The sequence below is a fragment of the Equus przewalskii genome, chromosome 4 (assembly GCF_037783145.1).
Source record: "Equus przewalskii isolate Varuska chromosome 4, EquPr2, whole genome shotgun sequence".
In the NCBI taxonomy this organism is placed as follows: Eukaryota; Metazoa; Chordata; class Mammalia; order Perissodactyla; family Equidae; genus Equus; species Equus przewalskii.
In genome coordinates this window covers 56,269,348-56,285,939 of record NC_091834.1, presented here as the reverse complement: position 1 = coordinate 56,285,939, position 16,592 = coordinate 56,269,348, and the positions used below count along the sequence as shown (strand labels likewise).

At 45.2% G+C, this 16,592-nt stretch overlaps 1 protein-coding gene across 2 annotated transcripts in view; it reads left to right on the top strand.

The window, feature by feature from the left end:
- The window catches only part of GSDME (gasdermin E), a 63,512-nt gene that overhangs the window by 14,550 nt on the left and 32,370 nt on the right, over nt 1-16,592 (top strand). The window lies entirely within an intron of this gene.

The following is a 16,592-nucleotide window of genomic DNA, read 5'->3' as shown; positions in this document are numbered from 1 at the left end:
AAAAGTGGCCAGAGAAGGCATCCTGGAGAAGTTGGCATGGGAGCAAAGACTTGAAGTTGGCAAGGGAGTGAGGATAGGGGTATGCTGGGCAAGAGTGTTGGAGGCAGAGGTTAGTGTGGCTGGAGCTGAGTAAGCTAGGCAAGAGGAGGTTGCATCAGAGGGGCCAAAAGGAGTGAGTGACAGGTCCTGTTGGACCTTGTAGGCCATGGGAAAGACTTTTACTCTTACTTGGAGAGAAGTGGGAAGCCACCAGAAGACTTTGAGCAGGGAAGAGCATGATCTGACTTATGTTTTTAGAAGGATCCTTCTGGCTGCTGGGTTGAGAAGAGATTGGGTTGGTGGAAGCAGGGGCAATTGAGAGATTATTGCAATAATCCTGACAAGAGATGATATTTCAGTTTGTATAGTAACGTGCATTTTCATGTGTAATTATATCACCCTTTTTCTTTTAAAACAGAAAATGCAAATCCAAATCAATTGAGAGAAAACTCATTTGTGTTTAAGTATGGGTAGCTTATCTCCTCTTTTCCAACGTTCTTAGGATTATATAAAATACAAAATACAGTTGCTTATCAAACAAAATTGTTAAAAAAATGAATGAGTGAAAAATATAAAACTCACGTATCAAGCATTGGTGGACAGATTTTGTATAAACATTGAGGATGCGTGGGCAACTGCAGTCTGCAAAACCCATTCACCTCTCCACTCAGCTCTGACGCTTAATGGACTTGAAAGACCGTGGCTGTTATTTGACTCTTGCTTCCTGGCACTTTCTTGGCCTCTTGGACTCCAGGACTCCACTGAGTCAGGACTCTGGCAGGAACTCCCTTTTGGTCAGAGAACTTTAAGCTCTCTCTGGTGGCAGCAGGTGGAAGGGATAGCCGCCTCTTTCTCTGAGAGTCATGGTCTTAATTTCCCTCTCTCTAGTGCTTTTCTTCTTTGCTAGAGAGGCATTTTCCTTCTCTACTGCAATGCTTGGGACGTATTCAAAAAATATTTGTTGTTTATCTGAAAATAAAATTTAACTGGCCGTCCTGCATTTTTATTTGCTAAGTCTGACAAATAAGGAGGAAGAGGGACGGGAGGGCTGGGAGTGTCCAAGGGCCTCTGTTCCCTCAGTCTTCACACAGCCCTATTTCGCAGTCTTGTTATTTCTATTTCAAGAACCACAATTTGGCAATGCTCTATAATCACATTTCTCAATATAGGTTTTTCAAACACTCTTCGTGATTCAGGTGTAGAAGCTAGTGCCAACAGGAAGCATATGGGGAAAAGTCAGCGAGTAGAGACGGGAGAAGATAGTCTGAAGAGAGAGAAGCTTAGGCTGCAGTTATAAGTGGGGAGACAGGGAGAGAGGGAGAGGAAGGAAGCCAGCGTCTGCTGAGTACCTACTATGTGTCAGGCACTTTATAGACATCAGCTCATTTCCTCTGCGCGGCCATCTCCTTTCACATTTGAGCATCTAAGGCTCAGCAAGGAGAAGTGACTCGTTCTCAGTCCAAGAGCTCAATCTGGGTGCCGGAGCTGTGATTCAACAGTGTATTTTCTGGTGCCAAAGCTCCCGTTCTTTCCTCTAAATCATTCTTGAAGCGACTGTGAAGCAAAGAAGCTGGCTGAGATACAAGTAGTTAAAATTATAGAACAGAATGTAAAGGCAGAGCGTGACTGTGGGTCCCCAGCGAGGGTATTGGGGAGTGCACAGTGGGCTAGGCGCTCTCCTGAGCAAGCGCATGTGAACAGCTAGGTCTGTCCGCTTGGAGGCGCCTGCACTTGGGGATGAGATCACCTTGGGAGGGTATTCAGAAATCCTGTTCATTGTAGAGGTGCTGGGGAAGGGACGGCCAGGCTTGGGGCAAGAGGGGTATCAGGAACATGACAAAGAACAAATTTAAAGTCTAGAAATGGAAGATGTATCTTGTCCCAGAGCCATCTCTTTCTTGTTCTGTTGCTAAGAGGTAAAGGTGAGCTGCAGGGGAGGGGAGGGAAGACTCAGCCATGGGATGGAGCTCATGTAAAGCTAGCATTCTTGTTGCCTCACTCCGGAGTGATAAATTCTTACCTACCTCGTCTGCCTGTCTTTGGACTCCCACAGCATCATTAGAGTGATAAGATACTGTCTGATACACATGTGGCCTTGGGAGTGGTAATTAGTAATGCTTAAGTCCTGTACTTTTTTGAGGGCTTATTTGCAGTCAGTCATTTTTATTTCAGGTCATTTAGATAAGTTGCCATCTGTATACAGGTTATTTTAGCCTTCAGAGTATTACCTTTATTATCCATGAGATGTGTAGATAACATTTATCTAGCATTCTTGGGCATGAAGGCATGCCACAGGAGTAGACCTTCCAGAACCCTGGAGCTGACCCCTGTGAATGAGAGCTCTATGTTTTTCGTGAAACATTCTTGATGGAAACCATGTTAAGATATATCACGTACTTCTCTTCTTCTTCTTCTTCTTTTTTTTAATGGAGAATAAGATGTTTATTGAGACCTTTTTGTAATGACTCAGATTCATGTTTTATTCTTAAGATCCATTATCATTTTGTAATAAACTCTTTAGTTTTTCTGCCTTGTCTTCCATCGTCTGCTGCCGTTTGTCACTGCCATGAGTATAACCGCCACACCCCACCCAATCTCTGCCACTCATGTTTGCTTCTAATCGCCCAGGGGTGGGGAAGTTTATTCCCGGTCAATAGCTTCTGTAGACTTGGTATGTCACTTCTGCCCCTGGCCTCAGTTTCCTTAGCTTAGCTGAAATAGTTGGACTAGATGATTTTCGAGGGTTTTCTGCTGACTAACTGTCAGAAGTGAGTGGACTCGGAGTGCACACATGGGCCCCTTCGCTTGAGTTCAGGGCCTTGGTTTCAGATGATTTCCAGAGATGGCACCATTTTGTGCTTTCCTGGCTATTTAGGAGTTGAGGTGGTTGTTACCATACAGGCAGATCCCACTCATTCTCTGTCATATTGTAAAGCACATTTTGGTAAAACATTACGTTTTTCTATGAATACATGATAATTAGAAGTTTGGTTCTTCATTAAGAGTTCCAACTTATAAATTATATGAAACTAATAGATCATGCAGGCAATGGTATGGCAATGATAAAGCTTCATAATTATTTAAAATATTTTAAAATTACACCTAAAGTCTTAGTATATCTAAATACTTCCAAATTCCACAAGTTTTATGCACAAGAAAAACTTTCAAATGCTACTCTTTGTTATGGCCCCCATTTGACCTCTCTAAAGTTACTGCAGTAGCTCTCGTGAGTACTCTTTCAGTGTGCCAGCAACTCCTACTTTATTTAGGAGTTGTTTGAGGGGAGGGATTTTGAGGGCCCATGTCTGTCTTTTTTTTTTTTTAATTGCTTTTCTCCCCAAATCCCCCCAGTACATAGCTGTATATTTTAGTTGTGGGTCCTTCTAGTTGTGGCATGTGGGATGCCGCCTCAACGTGGCCTGATGAGCGGTGGGTGCGATGTCCGCACCAGGGATCCAAATTAGTGAAACCCTGGGCCGCCACAGTGGAGCATGCAAACCTAACCACTGGGCCACGGGGCTGGCCCCCATGTCTTTCTTAAAAATGCCATGCAGCAAAGTTGGCTGGTCTTCTTTTCTACTTAATAAATTTCCCTGTGGCCAGGAGAGGGTTTGAAAATCATTCCATTTGTCTTTGTGCTTGACTCAGTGCTGGCATCATTACTTTTAACATATGGAGTTTGTGCCCAACAATTTAAAGACCTCTGGCCACATGTACTTGGAGAACAAGAGTGTCCTGAATCTGGTCCTTTTGTTTATTCTCTTTTCTTTGTGTCTCCTTCAGGGGCTGCCTTTAGGTAGTCAAAACAGACGAGGTGAAGGCATCCCGCAGTGTGAGGTGGCAGCGGCCAGCCCCACCTCTTCATGCTCTGCTCTTGGTGCGGGAAGGTGAGAGTAATTTTAGGCTGGTTGCAGAGTGGTAAATTTCAGCCTCATTTTTCAAAATGGAAAAAATTAGTTGTGGAAACATAGAAGTATAAAGAATAATATAACAAACACTAATATACCACCTCTCCTGACTCCTGGCTTGAAAAAGATCTTTTTCTTTAAACCAAGACATAGGAGCCATCTCTTTCTGCCTTCACTGCCTGAGACTTCATTAATAAAGTGGGATTAGTGTTCCCAAGGAGTTTCTGTGAGAATTAATTGAGAGAATATAAACGAAGCATGACACATGGCAAGCTATTAATTGTAGCTATTAGTGTGACCACTTCCATAATTATTGCTCTTATTACTAGCCACAAATAGAGCCTGGCTACAAAGGCTGGGGAAGGTCAGAGCTATTGGAAGGAAAGGTATGACTCAGCATTTGGTGACTGGCAGGGAGATGCAGAGTTTCAGAAGAGAAATGAAGGTCCTAGGAGTTTCTGATGTAGCATTCTGAGGCTCAGGTCCTGGAGCCCCGGCCCCCCACCCCCGGCAGGAGGCAGGCGGTGCATCGTCTCCGTGGGGAGCCTCGCTGGGCCTTGCTGGGGGAAGGACTAACTTCGGGGAAAGTTGGAGAGGCTCTGGTTCCCGCATGGAGCAGCAGCCTGGCTTCTCCCAAAATAAGTGTGGACTCAGACACGTGGCTGGGCCACAGAAAAGTCTAGAAAGCATGCAGACCGATCTCTCAGAATGTTTTGTTTGTTACAGGAGATGCTGATTTAATTCTTGAATAAAGATGTATGAAGCCCTTGAACATATCAGTAAGCTGTTAACGGGCCTCGTCTGTCGTCAGATTCTTTGTGGGAAGAACAGCAGTGAAGCTCTCAAGCCTCCACTAAGTCCACTCTTTTTAAAAGATGTCTTTCTTGAGACCCTCAGGACACACCCATCTCTGTCCTGTCTGAAAGTCAGTTGATTTATTGCCGTTTTTTCCCAAACTATTCTGTCTCCTGGTTTTGGTTTTAGCTTGTAGGATTGGGAGCTTCTGGAAGCTTGTTTGACCTTCTCTGACCTTCTGTTGCTTTTATCTACAGTGTAACATGGCCAACTGATAACCCCTCATGTGGGAAGGCAGGGCATTCCAGGGATTTTTTTCCAATATTTGATCCCGGGAGTGGTTTTTGTCTTTTTACAGAAATCATCCTGTCCTATGAGCTCTCCTTTGAAAGGCTACTTCACTCTTTTTGGAACTAGGTAGGCTGTAACCCCTAAGGAGAGGCATTCAAGTACTGGTTTCTTCTAAGATTGATAGACAGTATCGTATTTCATCAAATCCAAGATTTCATCCATTGTAAGATGTACCACTAAGAAAGAACACTGCCAGTTAAACCACATCACCCATCAATTTTAAAACATCCTGATTTCAGAGATGTTAAGATGTGAAAAAAGTGCATATTAAAATTGATGAGATGTGGTATACAAATTGGGTTGCCTGGAATGAGTTAGAATGGAATTCTAACTCCTGTTAGAATTCAGGTGAGCAGACGTTTATTTCACCTGGGCTTTTCACAGTGTCTGACACCTGGACTGTCCCTGTCGCTGAACTCCTCGTCTTCTCTCTAAACCCGCCTCTCTGTGACTCCCTCTGAGGTGCTGGTTGGTAAGGCCTAAGTCCCGTTGTCTCAGCCAGAAATCTGAGAATTGATGTGGCTCCTTCCTCGCCATCTCTCCTATTCCTCGTCTCTCTCTAGTTTATTCTACCTCTTAAATATCTGTCTTACCTGTCCCCATTGCCCCAGCCTCACAGCCTTGTCCCTGGTGCAGGCTCCACCATCTCTTACCTGGATGTCTGAGGAGTCTCCCAGCTTGTTCTCCTGCACCCAGTCTCACCCTTTCGAGTTGGTTCTCTACACGGCGGACAATCAGATCACGTCACTATCTGGCTTATGCCCTTCTCTGCTCTTCACTGTTGTAGGATGATGTCCACACCTCCCTCTGGTTGACGAGGCCCAGCTTTGGCTCTTGAGCCTCATTTCTCACCATTGTCCCCTCATACCCTCCTCTCCTCATACTCTCCAGGCCAGTGCCCTGAATTTTTTTCAGTTCCGGGGATTAACGCCCCAGGCTCTTTCTCACCTCCAAACCTTGTCTGAAGGCTCCTTCACTCCTGTCCACACAGACTCCCTCCCTCCGCTTCACCTGGCCAATTCCTCACGTGAGCCCCCACTTCCCTCGGCAGCCACATCACCCCACGACTCCCATATTAGGACAGCAGGCATGTTGTGTGTTAATGCATGTTGTAACTTTCTGATTCCATGTCTGTGTCCCTCCTGGAATGTCCCCTTTTGTTCACCTTTGGTCCTGCACAGTGCTCGCAGCATACTAAGCACTGTTTGGTTGGAAGAATAATTGGTTCATCTTCATTTTGCATCTGAGGAGCCTGAAATGAAGAATCTGATTAGTTTGCCTGGACTCAGGATTTAAGCCAGGGCCACAAAACACATGATTTTTCCAGTCCAGCTGCTGATGCACAGAGCTTGGAAAGAGAAAAATGTCCCAAGGGTGACTCTGAATTCCCCTCTCTGCATCAGCTTCAGTTGGTCTATCATCTTTCAGATCTGCTGCATCTCATCAACTTCTGGCAGTTAATTAATAACTCCATCTGAAAGGTCGAACGTCTGTAATTGCTCAGTCATTTTTCTCCTCCTTCTCTCCCTAGTTGTATGTGAGTGAGATAAGGTATTATATAGACTATAACATGAACAGAGGTGGGGCAGTCACAGTGTGGGGTGGCCGGTCACTTTGGTAATAATGTGTAGTTAGCATTGTGCTCCAATTTTGATTTTTTTCAGGCCTTTTACAATCCGGAAGTCACAGCCATGTGAGAGAGATTGTGGCTTTTCTCGCTATAGTGAAGTGGAGGCCCCAGGGCACAGTAGTTCAGGTTTCTAGATTTCCCTGGCTCTGGATCTGGGTTGTGCATCTCCAGTGTGTGGGAAGTTTCTCTGATGGTTGAAATGGAGACTCTTGGTTGGTGCTGAGGAGCCAGCCTGTGGGTGGCTGCTTCGGTTTCTGAGAGAATCCACAGCTAGTCTCTGGGAAGCTTTCACAGGAGGATTGAGCAGAAAGGCTGCTTGTTCATTAACAAGCATGTATTAAGTACCTTCTGTATGCAGTGTCCTGAGGAGGTCCAGGAGGGAGAGGGAAGACAGACACAGGGCTCAGGGTTGGACATGCTCAGCTGTGTTCTCATTCTGGCCATTATTAGCCGTGTGCCTTTGGGTCAGTGGCTTATGAGCTCTCGCTACTTCTTGTCCCTCTGTAAAATAAGGGTGACAATAACTTCATGAAACAGTTAGGTGTCTTTAGTTGCAAAGAACATCTGTTAATACCTCACATAAGGAAACATCCTGAGGGAGGGAGGCGTCATCACCCTGAACCAGTGGTTTCTGGTGGATGGTTAATTCAGTGGCTCTGTGGAGCCCCCTTGTGGCAGCCTCCATGCATTGCTTCTCCCAGCAGCCTATTTCTCTTCTTGGTCCCCAAATGGCCGCATTGCAGACAACAAGGTCCAGAGGCACTCTTCCTTGTTCCTCTTTTTAAGAGAGAAGAATCTTCCTGAGAACCCCCAATAGACTTTTCCTCAAGTCTCAATGGCCAGAACTGCCACAGATGGCCCATCCTACTGCAATCCCTGCTGAGAACACTGGAGTTACCCAAATTGGCTGAGAGATTCATCTGTGGGGCTGGGCCCACCCCCCCTCCATCTTCTAGGACCAGGCATCCACACCTGAACAGAATTGGGGTAGGCAGCTAGTGGTCACCACAGGCCGGAGCTGTCAGTCAGAGCCTTCCAGGCCGACGGTGCTCAGTGCAGTGCCTGTACAAACACAACAGGCACCACTGAAGGGCCACTTCCCTCCCTTCCCTCTCCAGGAGCGTGCCCATGGGAAAAGGGGGAGAGGCATGTACCCCTGGAGGAGTGAACAGGAGGAAAGCAGCAATGGCATGTACATTTCAGGATTTTAGGAGGTGGTTACCGAAATGGAACTCTCGTCACGGCCTTGGCTGGGGGTTTTGCCATGTCTGTAGACTGGAAGAGGTTGGCTATCAAAAGAGAAGCAGACTTTGCTGTTTAATGAAATGTCAGAAGAGCAAAGCCAAGTTTACAAGCAGCATGCATGCCTCTAATCTAAACAGCCTTTCTAATTTTCCCACTGTACAGCTGGCCTGTGAACACACACTTCTCCTTTCACTATAGTGTTAGCCAATAATCAAAACCCTTTGGGAGAAATACTTAAATTACTAAGGCCTTAATCATTGGATTGGTATATATCTGCGTTTCTGTGGTTGGTAATTCTTGCTTAATACTCTTGCAAGAGCAGGCCGGGCGCCATCTTTGGACTCTCTTGAGCATCTCGATCTCTGTTCCTGGGGAGACGTTGGAACTGGCACTTGCAGTCCTGCACTGTTTCTTCAGGCTGTGTTTGCACCCTCTGCCTCTTGCTCTCAGTTTTTCAAGGAGTGTAGTAGAGGAGATCAGGCACATTCAGGGTGGGTGGACTTGGACTAGAGTAGTGTGGCAGAAGGAGCACTGGTCCAAGAGTTAGAAGATGTGTGCTGATTTTGACTCTGCCACTAATATACCATGTGATTCAGGCAAATCTGTTACTTCTGAGGGGCGTGGTCTCTGTTTCAGAGCGCAGATGTTGGATTAGGTCAGGTGATGGGGACCACCTGCCTCCCAGGCCCCTGAAGGCACTGCGAATCAGTCAGAGCCTTCTTGCTCCTCACTGTCTCCCGGCCTAGACTCAGTCTTAGAATCCTTTTCCCTATAGCTAGGCAGTGATCGCTGACAGATCTATCACAGGTGATACTCAAGATGAAACTGGTTTTCCACCCCAGAATTAGGAATTCCTGGGGCCCTTGTAGATTTATAATTTCCCCACAGCAGACTGGGTCAAAGCTGATGGCTCCTACTCAAGGGCTGTTACACAGGAGGATCGTGGCAGCAGTGTCTGCCTTGGTTTTGTTCACGGAGGAATCCCCAGCATCTAGCTCCGTGCCTGGAACGTAACAGGACTCAGTTATCTGGGGGTTGAATGAATGAATTCTGGGTGGTGATCTGCATGAGAAAGCATGCCCTCCCTAGCTGGGACTGCATTTATGCTTTGGAAAAGAAAGCTACTTCCCTCTTTCTTTTGGATGTTGTTAGAGTTTTAAAAGTCTTCTCTGGGTTTCTTCTCTGTGAAGTTGCGTTTTGGCTTTTAAAGCCTTAGAAGTAGAGAGGATGGAAATTAAAGCTTCAGCCTAGGAGAGGAGGCAGCTTTATTAGGCTGAGCCTGGGGGCTTTTACGTGCTTTTGGAGAAGAGCCTGTCTTCCTGCTTGCTGCCCTGGCCCACAGCCTGGTCCTCAGCAGCCGAGCTGGGCTCTGAGCCATCTTCCCAACCGCCATCCCTGCCTACTGCCTCCCAGCAGCTCCAACCTGGTCTCCTCTCCCAGCCAGCTCCTGTCCTGTGTCTGTACAGCCATTTTCTTAATTGCTTTGAGGGTCCACTCCCCGGCTGAGCGCTCACTTCATGAAGCACCCTGAAAATTGTGGCCAGGTCTTTGACCAGCTTAGAAAGGGATCTTTTTTTTTTTTTAAAAGATTTTTTTAACTTTTTTTTTTTCCTTTTTCTCCCCAAAGCCCCCCAGTACATAGTTGTATATTCTTCGTTGTGGGTCCTTCTAGTTGTGGCATGTGGGGCGCTGCCTCAGCGTGGTTTGATGAGCAGTGCCATGTCCGCGCCCAGGATTCGAACCAACGAAACACTGGGCCGCCTGCAGCAGAGCCTGCGAACTTAACCACTCAGCCACGGGGCCAGCCCCTAGAAAGGGATCTTGATTTGGTTTCCCAGCCAATAGTAGAAGAAAAGAAACATTTGTAACAGTAGAAGAAAAGAAAATAACTAGAAGTTTGTGCCTTTTGATCCCTTCACCTATTTTGCCCACATCTCAGCCCCCTACCCCCTGCCTCTGGCAATCACCAATCTATTCTCTGTATTATGAGTTCAGTTTTTTGTTTTTTTTTTACATTCCGCATATAAGTGAGATCATATGGTACTTGTCTTTCCCTGACTTATTTCATTTAATGTAATGCCCTCGAGGTCCATCCATGTTGTCACAAATGGCATGATTTCATTCTTTTTTTATGGTTGAATAATATTGCATTGTGTGTATATACCGCATTTTCTTTATCCATTCATCCATCAATGGACACTTAAGTTGTTTCCATGTCTTGGCTATTATAAATAATGCTGCAATGAACATGAGGGTGCATGTATCATTTTAAGTTAGTGTTTTCATTTTATTCTGTTAAATACGCAGAAGAAGAATTGCTGGATCATATGGTAGCTCTATTTCTGATTTTTTGAGGAACTGCCATACTATTTTCCATAGTGGCTGCACCAGTGTACATTCCCACCAACAGTGCACAAGGGTTCCCTTTTTTCCACATCCTCACCAACACTTGCTATTTCTTGTCTTTTTGATACTAGCTGTTCTAACAGGTGTGAAGTGAGATCTCATTGTGGTTTTGATTTACATTTCCGTGATGATTAGTGATGATGAATACCTTTTCATGTACCTGTTGCCCATTTGTATGTTGTCTTTGGAAAAATGTCTATTCAGATCTTCTGCCCATTATTTAATTGGATTGTTTGTTTTTTTACTATTGAGTTATATGAGTTCTTTATATATTTTGAATATTAACCTCTTATGAAACCTGTGATTTGCAAATATTTTCTCACAGTCAGTAGGTTACCTTTTCCTTTTGTTGATGGTTTCCTTTGCTGTGCAGAAACGTTTTAGTGTTATCTAGTCCCGCTTGTTTATTTTTGCTTTTACTATCTGTGTCAGATTCAAAAAATCATTGCCAAGACTGATGTCAAAGAACTTACTGCGTATGTTTTCTTCTAAGAGTTTTATGATTTCAGTTCTTACTGGTGCAAGTCTTTAATCCATTTTGAGTTAATTTTTTTGTGTGGTTTAAGCTAGTGGTCCAGTTTCATTCTTTTGCATGTGGCTGTCCAGTTTTCCAAATACCATTTATTGAAGAGACTGTCCTTTCTCCCATTGTAAGTTCTTGGCTCCTTTGTCATAAATTAATTGACCATATATGTGAGGGTTTATTTTTGGGCTCTCTACTCTGTTCCATTGTTCTATGTGTCTGTTTTTATGCCAATACCATACTGTTTTGATTACTATAGCTTTGTAATATAGTTTGAAATTAGGGAGCCTGATGCCTCCAGCTTTGTTCTTCTTTTTCAATATTGCTTTGGTTATTTGGGGTCTTTTGCACTTCATAGACATTTTAGGATTGTATGTTCTATTTCTGTGGAAAATGCCATTGGAATTTTGATAGGGATTGCATGGAATCTGTGGATTGCTTTGGTTAGTATGGACATTTTAACAGTGTTGATTCTTCCAGTCCTTGAGTGTGAACTATCTTTCCGCTTATTTGTGTCTTCTTCAGTTTCTTTCATTGACGTCTTATAGTTTTCAGTGTACAGGTCTTTCACCTCCTTGGTTAAATTTATTCCTAGGTATTTTATTCTTTTTGATGCAATTATAAGTGGGATTGTTTTCTTAATTTCTCTTCTGATTATTCGTTGTCAGTCTATAGAAATGTTACCAACTTTTTGTATATTGATTTTTTTATCCTGCAACTTCACTGTTTATGAGTTCCAACAGTTTTTTCGTGGAGTCTTTAGGGTTTTATATATATAATATCATGTCACCCGAAAATAGTGAGTTTTACTTCTTCCTTTCCAATTTGTATGTCTTTTGTTTCTTTTTCTTGCCTGATTGCTCTGGCTAGGACCTTCAAATCTATATTGAATAAGAGTGGTGAGAGTGGGCATCCTTGTCTTGTTCCTGACCTTAGAGGAAAAGCTTTCAGATTTTTACCGTTGAGTATGATGTTAGCTGTGGGCTTGTCATATGTGGCTTTTATTACATTGAGGTGTGTTCCCTCCAAACCCACTTTGTTGAGAGTTTTTATCATAAATGCTTGTTGAATTTTGTCAAATGTTTTTTCTGCACCTGTTGAGATGCTCATGTGATTTTTATCCTTGATTTTGTAATGTGGTGTATCACATTGATTCATTTGCAGATGTTGAACCATCCTTGCATCCTGGAATAATTCTCACTTGATGATGGTGTATGATTCTTTTAAAGCACTGTTGAATTTGGTTTGTTAATATTTTGTTGAGGATTTTTGCATCTATGTTCATTGGGGATATTGGCCTGTGATTTTCTTTTCTTGTGGTATCCTTGTCTGGTTTTGGTATCAGGATGATGCTGGCCTTGTAAAAGGGGTTTGGAAGCATTCCCTCTTTTTCTGTTTTTTGGAAAGAGTTTGAGAAGGATTGGTATTAATTATTTTTTGAATATTTGACAGACTTTACCAGTGAAACTGTCTGGTCCTGGACTTTTGTTTGTTAGGAGGTTTTCGATTTCTGAATCAATCTCCTTACTAGCAATTGGTCTGTTCAGATTTTCTGTTTCTTCACGATTCAGTGGTGCTGGGGGTGGGGTGGAGGGAGTTTTAGTCTAAGTCTAATCCTTTAGGATTTATGTGATAAATTATTCCGTTATCCACCAGCCAGGTGGATAGCATAGGTCTAGGCAGCAATAAAAGAAGTGGGGTACTCTGTCCTCCAGGAGCTTATGGTCCAGAGGTATTTTTTAAGTACAGTTTATTTTTGAATAATTGATATGTTCACATGGTTTAAATGTCAAAATGTCAAAAGTGAAAAGGTGGAAAGTCTCCTACCTCTGACCTCCCAGCCCTCTAGTTGCCCGCGCAGGAGGCAACCACTGACTGGTAAGGGTTTTCTTCCAGCTCTTTCTGAAGGCAGTCTGTCTGTGTTGTTCAGTGGTTCATAATAGGGCCCAGGAAGGATGGAGCTAATAGGGACAACCCAGGGAAGAATTTTGTAAAGGCCCACGGCTGCAGCCGTCAGGAGGTAGGGACTGGGATGACAGGGAGGTGTGGATATTCTGCCACGGCTGCGTGGGGCTATGTGAAGGGTTAGTGGCTTCAACCTCTCTGGGCCTCCTTGTTCCTCATTTATGAAACCCCTAATCTTGGGTTTTAAACTTTTTTGTTCCTTGAGCTCCTTTAGCAATCTAAAGGAACCCATGGACCTCTTTAAATACATATAATAAAACATAGGGGATTATAAATGTAAATGAATTACATGGAAATATGGCTGGTTTCCCCACTTGGTGGGCCCGGGGGAGTCCCATCGCCCAGTGATTCCTGCTCTGAGGAAGGCCGGAGCCAGGGTCCAGCTCCCATGAGCTGTTTAGGTTCCTGGCACTGCTTGGGGCCTGGAGTTGTTGACTAGGAGAGGAGATGGGGGAAGAATTCCCTCTGAGATGGCTTTGCAAAGAGTCAAATGCACGATCCATTTTCCCTGGTCATTAGCTTCCTCCCTGCCCCCAGTCTCCTCTCCTAACTGAGAATGAGGACGTTTGTCCAGCATTCGGTTTCCAAGCGGTGGTAGCACTGGTCCGGGAAACAGAATCCCAGCCACCTGGGTGGTAAGTGCCTTCTGGGTGGATGCTGTCTGCCTGCCCTTGCAGCCCAGGAGAGCGTTTCTCAGCCGGCCTGCGTGAGTTGTAGCTGTGTCACTCTCTCCTCCTCGGTCACTCGAATCTTAGCTTTGGAGATGGGCCCTGTCCCTGGCCAAGCTTCTGTTCCTTGCCCCGTGGTGGGGTCACCCGCAGGGGCCTTCCGAGGGCAGCAAAGCCTCGTAGGTGCCTGGCTGGGCTGGCAAACATCTCAGGACTGTCCTGCCTTCAGAGGCAGAAGGAAGTTACATTCCTGCTATTGACTTTTTCCCTCTTCCTTCTGGTGTTTGGGGTGGGGTGACATGGAGGATCTTGGGGGAGGTGGGCGTTTTCAGCAATGGAGTCTTGGATAGTCTAGGCTGAGTTTTTTCGTTTCAAACAATTTAACATTGGCTAAGACAGCATCAAGCATCTTAGTGGGTCTGTTTAAGGCACATAGCAGCGCAGTGATTTCCAGTGCACCAGAGTCACTTCAGAGTGCTCGAGGCGACCTTCACCCATTCCTCTGTCATTAGTTCTGGGGTTGGAGGCTGGGAGGTGCTGCTTCTGATGTGTGTGTTCAAATGGGGAGGAGCCAATACCTACACTGTAATAGGGAGTCGATTTTCAAGAATCTGCTAGAAGATGGAATTGTGTACAATGGGAGGAGAAGATTAGAAAGGGCTGGTTCTGATACTCGTTCTGCCTGGCAGATATGCTGGCTCTCATCCTCAAAGTCTGTGGCTCGAGGACCAAACACCGTCTCCTAGGAAGATTTGTATGATTCTCTAAACCACACTGCTAATCCTCTATCTTCCATATGTTTTCTCTCTTTCACTCATAGATGCATACATACTCACACATTTACACATTCATTAAGGCAAACAGATAAAGAGGGAAAAAGCCCACAAGTTTTATTTATGCATTTATTTCAAAAATACATAACGAGCCCTTGCTGTGTACTAGGCACTGTCCTGAAACAAGCAGTAATCCAAATGGGCACAGCCCCTGCTTCCGTGGGGTTTACAGTCCACGGGGAGGAGACGGGCAACCAACAAACAAACGAATGACCTAGAACGGTATCGTGTGGAAATATGCTCTCTGGAGAAGTGGTCTCAGTATGTGACAGTGTGACGGCGTGGCGGTCTACACAGGTGAGGAGGGAACGCCTGCCTCCCTGAGGAAGTTTCTAGCATCAGTGAGATGTGGGGGTCAGGGGGACATGGTGCCAAGGCCTTGGGGTGGGCATGTGCCTGGTGTGTTTAAGGCGCAGAGAGAAAGCGGGAAGGTGGGGTCAGCTGGGGGCAGGGGCCAGATCCAGAGACCTCACAGCCTGGGTGGGAGGTTGAAATGTGACTTAACCTTTGAAGGTTTCTGAGTGAGTGAGTGCGGAGGCGCAGAGGCGGAGTAATTTCACTCAAGGGCACCCCGCTGGAGGGGCAGAGCTGGCATTTGAACCCCAGCCAGGCAGGCTCCAAGCCTCTGCTTTATATGCCTTCTTGAAAGCGGAGCCCTGGGCAGCCTTTTTGTTGATGCTATCCATTTATTTTTATTGCTTATTTAATATGTGTGAAACATTGTTATAATTTGCATTTCTTTGACCACCACTGAGCTTGAACAGTTTTTGGTCTTTACTTTTTTTATTGTGATAAAATATATATAACATAAAATTTGCCATTTTAACTGTTTTTAAGTATACAATTTAATGGCATTAAGTACATTAGCACTGTTGCGCAGCCGTCAACAGTATCCCTTTCTAGAACTTTATTGTCATCCCAAACAGAAACTATAGCTGTCAAGCAAGACCTCCCCATTCTTCCTCTCCCCAGCCCCTGGTAACCTTCAGTCTACTTTCTGTCGCTATGAATTTGCCTAGTCTAGACATTCATATAAGTAGAATCATCCAATATTTGTCCTTTGTGTCTGGTTTATTTTGCTTACGTAATGTGTTCAAGGTTTGTTCATGTTGTAGTATGTGCAAGAACTTTATTCCTTTTATGGTTGAATGTTATCCCATTGTATGCATATACCATATTTGTCTATCCATCTGTTGAGGGACCCGGGCTGTTTCCACCCTGGGCAGCTTTTTATGTGGAGACAGGATCTTTCTAGCTACTCACTCCAGCTCTGAGGATACTTTCTGGAGCCTGGAGAATCTGCGTCTGCCTTGGGGGTGGGGGGCGGGCAGGGTGACCCTCCACTATGTGTGGTTAGGGATGGTGCTGAGCTTCTCTAGGTAACTAACCCTGGACCGTTTCAACCACCCAGGATGAGCACTGTGATTGTTCTCGTGCTGCCATCCACTCTGATTTGGTTCTTTTCCTGTCCTCTTCATAGACTCACAGAGTCTCAGAGAGGTTATTTCATCATTTGCTTCTGAGCGTGAAATCATCTCCTGCAGATGGAAATTTAGCTTGTTATTGAAATTCCCCAGAGTAGCCATGTGGGAGCCCCAGGTCTCTACTGGGTGACCCTGGGCAGGTCATGCCTGACTGGCCTCAGTTTCCCCATCTGTAAAGTGGTGTAAAACTCCTTCTAAGAGATTACGCATCCTTCCTGGAGAGACAGGTCAGGAAGTTCCTTTATAATTCAAATCCAGTGTCTTCCCTGCTACTTGTACTTTAAGCCTGTTCCTCTCTCCTCTCTGTGAGAAGCAACTGGTCACCATCCCCCCACAGTAATCCTGTATTTCCTGGGCCACGGCTGTGATGTTTGTGGTCCCTCAGCCTCTGATTAAATGACAAAGCAGAATTCCCAGGGTCTAAGGCAGATGGATGGCAGCTCTCCCACTGGTTGGGTTTCTTTTCTTCCTCCTTGACATCCAGTGCTGCCGGTTGACAGGAGCCCCCCCCCCCACCCCCCCACTTCTTTCTGGTGCCCAGCCTTTGTCCAGAGGCCTGGCAGCTCTGCGGGGGCCTCGGGAGGGTTTGGTTGATGCCTTTCCAGGTGAACTGCCCCCTCTCTCATTGCTGGGAAATAAATGATGCTGGTTGTCATCTGTTCACTCCTCAGCCCCCAGCTGTGTGAGAGGAGAAAATTCAGGCTGCATCAATCTCCCCTGAGGCACTAGGCTACTCACAGCCATT